The 6,485-nt window shown below is 41.6% G+C and overlaps 1 pseudogene; it reads left to right on the forward strand.

The window, feature by feature from the left end:
- The first annotated feature begins 2,055 nt into the window (after window positions 1–2,055).
- Window positions 2,056–2,688, forward strand: LOC149210378 (pyrophosphate-energized vacuolar membrane proton pump 1 pseudogene; annotated as a pseudogene).
- The last annotated feature ends 3,797 nt before the right edge of the window (window positions 2,689–6,485 follow it).

Raw genomic sequence — 6,485 nt, forward strand, 5'->3', positions numbered from 1 at the left:
TTGAAAAAAAAAGAGAAAAGAGAAAAAGATCTTTGGGTGAAAACCTCCCTTGGAGGCGCCCAAGGCAGGCAATTAGGGTGAAAACCTCCATGAGGCGCCCTAGTTGTTTTTCAAAAAAAAAAGGAAAAAAAAAAAAAAAAAAATAAAAAGCTAATCTCCATTTCATGTTGCAGCAATGACATTGCAGGTTAAAGGAGGACGTTTCATGATAGGAGGAGCACTCAAATCAAAGACAAAGGAGTTTTTGTGCCTTCTACAGGAAGTTTCGTATCTTCTACAGGAAGCTTACAAAAAAGCCAAATTGATCTCCAAAGAGGACCTGAAGGCTTGGAATATGTCCATGAGGCCTACACTCATCTATGTTTCCACTCCTCACCCCTTTTCCATCATTCTTTTCATGTCATTATGCTTCTTTCCTCAAAACTGTGTTTTCTACAGGATGCTCTATATTTCTACAGGAAACATCCTGTAGAACCTTTGGACGAGCCAAATTCAATCTCAAAAATGAATCTAATGGTGGGAATCTGTTGATTAGGCCTACAAGCACTTGTGTGTCCATCCCTTGCCTTCATCCATCATTTTTTCCACCTCCTTGTGCCTCTCATTGTGCTTCTACAGGATCTTCCTGTAGAAATTGTGGGAAACTAGGCATGCATTTCAAAAAGTGGTTTTGCAAGCATGGTAGCTTCCTCAAAGGTTCAAGAGTTCTCCTGCAGTCTTCCAACTCATCCTCCATCATCTCCATACCTGCATCACAGCAAAGATTCATTTTGTCATACCATGCAAACACATGCAAAATGCCTTGAAGCCAAAAACACATAGAACCAAATTTGTTTTTGCCATAACTTGAAAACCATGCATCCATTTGACAAATCGCTTTATGGGGAATTGTACAAGGTTGATGACAACATGCCTGAGCAGTTTCATGCAATTCCGATGCACAGTTTCCAAGAAATCCGCCTTCATCACCATCAGCCATTTTTGCATTTTCTCCATAACCGTGCATCCGTTTCAAAACCTGTTTCATGGGGAGATGCACATGGATGATAGTAGCCTACCCAAGCAGTTTCAGCCGATTCCGATGCACGGTTTCCGAGAAATCGAGCTCTGAAATCTTCATCCATTTTCCAATTTTCTTGAAATCCGTGCATCCATTGATCACGAATTTTCTATGGGAGATGCATCATGATGGTAGGAACATGCCCACCAAGTTTCCGCTGAATCCGTTTTGCCGTTTGGGAGAAATGGAAAAACGAAGTTCTGGTCCTGTGAAAATTCAATGGTAGCAGGTTCAGGATGCAGATCTGAACGTGGAAATGAATTCTTGTTGCATGCATCTGGCTAGAGGAAACCTGCACAAGAAAACCAGCCATGGATTAGTAGCCCAGCCATCATGCAACCATAAAATCAAATGCATGCAGCAATGACAGCCCACAGCAGCTCACGGCAGCCATTCAACTTCGAGGTATGTGACAAACCCATTCTTCTATTGCATAAAATTAATTTGGAAACTGCATGAATGAATGAAATGGTGAGATTAAGCCACGGATTAGCGAGGCTCAACCGATTGTCTTCTCTAGCGCTCAAGGCAAAAATCACGCAGCATGATCGGCCATTCACGTGAAAATTAAAAAAAAAAAACACAGTTAATGGTAGTTGAACTCCAGTGAACAGGATGTCAATTAATTAACGGAGAGAAGAAGACATGTATCACTGTAGTTTGAAAAATCTAGCGCACATGTTTTTTCCACCTCATCACAAATCACGGAGAAATTGAAGACGGCTTGGCTGAAACTCATGAACTGCTGTTCATCGGCACTTTCCACGTCCTCAACTAAAGTGTGCACAATCAATTAATTTGTTCTCTATCATCAACTCATTTGATGATTGTTTTATTTCTCTCCGAAATTGTTGCAATGATCATGATTCACTCGAAGTGTATTCGAATTCAGATGGAGATAAACGAAAATTAGCAGAACATCTTAGAGAAAAATATATGAAATGGTTAGCAAAACTTATTTCAACATCTTCAAATATGGTCTCGGTGGTTCTTCCATGGCTCTGTTTGGCAGCGTAGGTGGTGGTATTTGCACCAAAGCAGCAGATGTGGGTGCTGATCTTGTTGGCAAGGTTGAGAGGAACATTCCTGAAGACGATCCACGCAACCCAACTGTCATTGCTGATAATGTTGGTGACAATGTTGGAGATATCGCTGGTATGGGATCAGATCTATTTGGGTCCTATGTTGAATCTTCCTGTGCAGCTCTGGTTGTTGCATCCATATCATCATTTGGAAACTCTCATGATCTTACTGCCATGTGTTATCCCTTGCTTATTAGTTCAATGGGTATCATTGCTTGCTTGATCACAACTCTGTTTGCAACTAACATATTTGAGATCAAGGCTGTGAGGGAAATTGAGCCTGCATTGAAAAAGCAACGTATTATCTCCATAGTAGTAATGACTATTGGCATTGCTGCTGTAAGCCTAGTTGCATTGCCTTCATCCTTCACTATCTTCAATTTTGGTTCCCAGAAGGTTGTAAAGAACTGGGAGCTTTTCTTCTGTGGTGCTATTGGTTTGTGGTCTAGCCTTGTTATTGGTTTTGTCACTGAATACTGCACTAGTAATGCTTACAGCCCTGTCCAAGATGTTGCCGATTCATGCAGGACTGGAAGCAGCAACTAATGTTATATTTGGGTTGACTGTGGGATACAAATCTGTTATTATTCCCATATTTTCTATTGCAGTAAGCATTTTATGAAGCAAAGAAAGCTGCCGCAGTCGGAAAGTATTGTCATGTCAGGAACAGAAACGTGAATCAAGGTTAACCAATGGAAAAACAGTGATTTAAAGGCCTGGAAACACTTTTTCCCATCCAGCTTCGGCATGCAATATCTATTCTCGGGCAGTTCATTGAAGCTAGCAGACTGTTTCTACAGGAAGCTAGCAAACTGTTTCTACAGGAAGACAGAGACTGTTTCTACAGGAAGCCAGCGAAGAGTTTCTACAGGAAAGTTTGAAAAGCGGGAAGCCAAAGGAGAAATCGGCCGAAATGATAGCCAAGGAAGTCACCAAGGCCATCAAAGACAAGGGGAGAGATTTGGTTGCTCAGAGGATGAGCAACACTTTCAGTAGGGGGGTGATGATGAGCCCCAACAATGTACAATTATTTGGGCTCATTCAACTTCCTAATTTGGCTTAGTCCACCATTCTCATTTTTTTATTGCATGTTTTTGATTATTTTTATGTTAATAGAGTGAATTTGGTTAGTCATTATGCCAACAAGTCTAATGGGTGCTTTGTGTAGCCTTGTCGGTCAACTTGGAGACAAAATTGAAGGTCTTAATGAGCACTTGGCAGCCAAATTCGTGGGAGAACAAGCTAGAGGATTTGTAGGAAGGTGTCCCCCTCATTTATGGACCCTTACCTCGAATTCTCCACCATCAGCTCGGAGTACAAAGGCCACCAAATTAATGAGCACAAGGGCAGCCAAGCAAGTCAAGTTGGACTGTTGTTAACTCCAAGTCTTGGGCAGCCAAGTCCCTAACTTTTAGGAGGACTGTTGGGTCCTCAAATTGTATAAATAAGAAGGCTTGGGGCCTCATTTTGGTTAGCTAGTTGGTAGTCATTTTTGGTAGCTAGTAGTTAGTCATTTCGTAGCAGCTAGTTAGTCAATTTGGTTTTCGCTCTTTGTAAGCCAGTTTTGGCATGACATTAGACTTTTGATTATGAATAAAAGCAAGAAGTTTTGGATCAGATTTTGAGTTTTTAAAGGAGCCTAAAGCTCTCGGGGTTGGGCCCAACCTGAGAGCTCAGGCCTCCTTCCTTTGTATCAATATTGTTCCTTTAACATTTCGTTTCCATTTTCCTTTACATGCATTTGAGTATGGCTGTTGATTTAGATTTCCTATAGAAGTCAAACAGATTGGTTTTATCAGTTAGAACTGCTGTAGTTGTTTGGAAGTAGGCTGAGGCATTACTTAGATCCATTCATGCACTTTCATATTTAGCATTGCTTCTTCATTCCACTGCCATGCATGAGTTTCCTTCACAATTTATATTGTTGTTCATTGATTTTATGTCACAGGTAGCTCAGGTTGAAGCATTCTTGTTTTGGTAACACTCATAAACAATTTGTTTCATCTACATTGCTTTCTCTCGTTCCATTACTTCGTCCTCCACCTTGATCACACCTGCAAACACATCTTTGACCTCTGCTCCGCTCTGTCATCTCCCAAAGTCTTTCACTCCTCACATACTTCCATTCTCTAGCCCTTTCGTTGACATAGCCCTTTACCTTCCAACCTACTCCCTACACTCACTTCCCATCCTGTTTTTCCACTTCTACAGCCATCACCAGCCTCATTCCTACCTTACACATCTCCCCCTACCATTCCATTACTCCTCCATCACTCCAAACACTCACGGTAGGTCATCCTGTAGCCATTTGTAGACATCCTGTAGAAAACAGAGTATCCTGTAGGATCCTCCACAGCCATCCTGTAGGAGGCCACTCTCTCAGTTGCTGAGCATCTGAATGCGAGGAACCTCTATGGATGGATGCCAAGGATCCCTAGGGACCTCTCCTAGCCTCCCCAACCTATCCCACGCTTTCCTTCCTTCTCCATCCCATCTGCACAACCAAACCCTAGTTAGCACAAGATCACCATCATTCCACACACTTAAAAGAAAAATACAAAAACATAACTTTCATGATGCAAGTAGTTTAGATCCATGCATTTTCAGTTATTAGAGGTAGTGACAGCATTGGTAGAAGTTGCATTTACATTCCTTGCATTGTAGAGGTCAGACTAGTTAAATTAGGGTTTCCTAGGTTTACATGCTTTGATTTGCTTTCAGTTCATTTTTGTCAAGTAAAGTAGCTTTCCTTTGAGATTAGCTTTCGTCCATCAATTAGCAAGCTTCTTCTGAGAGCCTATAGAAGTTGGCTTGAGCCCTAGCGGACTTGTGCCAGCTGACCAAGTGACAGCTGCGACAAGAGCTAGTACTTGTGCATATAGCACCGTCGCTTCCAAGTTTGTACGAACTACCGGGTTGATAAAATGAGAGACAGGAAGCCCCAGGAGTTGTAGCATTATTTCTACAATACTGGAGCTCACCACAAATCCACCTCCTTTTCCTGAGAGATTAACCCATCATGTCCAGCACACCCCAGAAGAGACTAAACTTCTAGGTGAATTGAAAAACATGTGTGTTAAAATCCTGCTTCTCCAAGCTATCAAGGATGTCCCCATCTACAACAAGTTAATCAAGGAGAAGTGTTTCAAACATTAGGGAATACGAAATAAAGACAACCCTACCATTAATTTCATTGGAAAATTGCTGACTTAATGTTGCAGCGGGTGATTTTACCAAAGTATCTAGATCCTAGAAGTCCTGTAGTAGATGTGCACATTGATGGCATCATTGTCCCCTATACCTTGATTGATCTTGGGGCTGCCATCACGGTGATGACTAAGGATACTATGATTAAATTGAATTTCCAGGGATCATTAAGAAATACCACAACAGTATTGCAGCTTGTGAACAGGTCCATAGTAGCTCCTAAGGGAGTTGTTGAGGATGTGATGCTCTCCATTGATTCCTATGAATACCCCATTGACTTCTCAGTTCTCCAACCTAAGACCAAGTTCAATGGTTATCCTCTCATCCTTTGGAGGCCATGGTTAGCCACTGTCGATGCTTACATAAGTTGCAGGGTTGGGAATATGACCATTAAAAATGGGCATTTGTATGCTCCTATTGAACCATCTCTGGAGCATGACTTACCTTTATGGTTTGAAGAGGAGGAAGATGAAATCAACTCTTCCCTAATCTGTACCGTAGATGCTACTATAGGAGGGGGGAACCTGATGAAGATGACTTGATTGAGCGAATCCTCCAGAATCAGCCCCCCAACACCATGTCTCTTGAGGATTTAGTGAAGGAAGCCGAAGATAACCCTTGGAATGATCTATGATTAGCTGACTCAAGCCCTAATCATGTAAATATGATAGAATTTTTCCCATAAATAGCATTGAAAATAAACCCCCCTCTCTCTGTACATCAGGAAGAGGAGTTATGTGACATGCTAAGAAAGCATTTGAATGCCTTTGCCTGAAGTTACAAGGAAATGAAGGGAGTTCACCCTTTAGTGTACTCACCACATTTACATCAAGGAAGGCTGCAAGCTAGTGTGCCAACCTCAGAGGAGAATGAATCCAACCCTCAAGGATATAGTCAAAGAAGAATTGTGGAAGTTGATGGATGTAGGGTTCATTTACCCATCTCAGATAGTGAGTGGGCGTCTCCTTTGGTTCTAGTTCCAAAGAAAAATGGAAAGTGGAGGATCTGTGTGGATTACCGAGAGCTAAAAAAAAGAAAAAAGAAAAAAGACCATTCCCCTCTACCTTTCATTGACCAAATATTAGATGGTCTAGAAAGAAAGAAGTTCTTCTCTTTCCTGGATCGATTCAGTTGTT

The sequence above is a fragment of the Pinus tabuliformis genome, chromosome 1_2 (genome assembly GCF_031772625.1).
Source record: "Pinus tabuliformis cultivar Carrire ecotype Pingquan chromosome 1_2, CPIR1, whole genome shotgun sequence".
Taxonomy (NCBI): Eukaryota; Viridiplantae; Streptophyta; class Pinopsida; order Pinales; family Pinaceae; genus Pinus; species Pinus tabuliformis.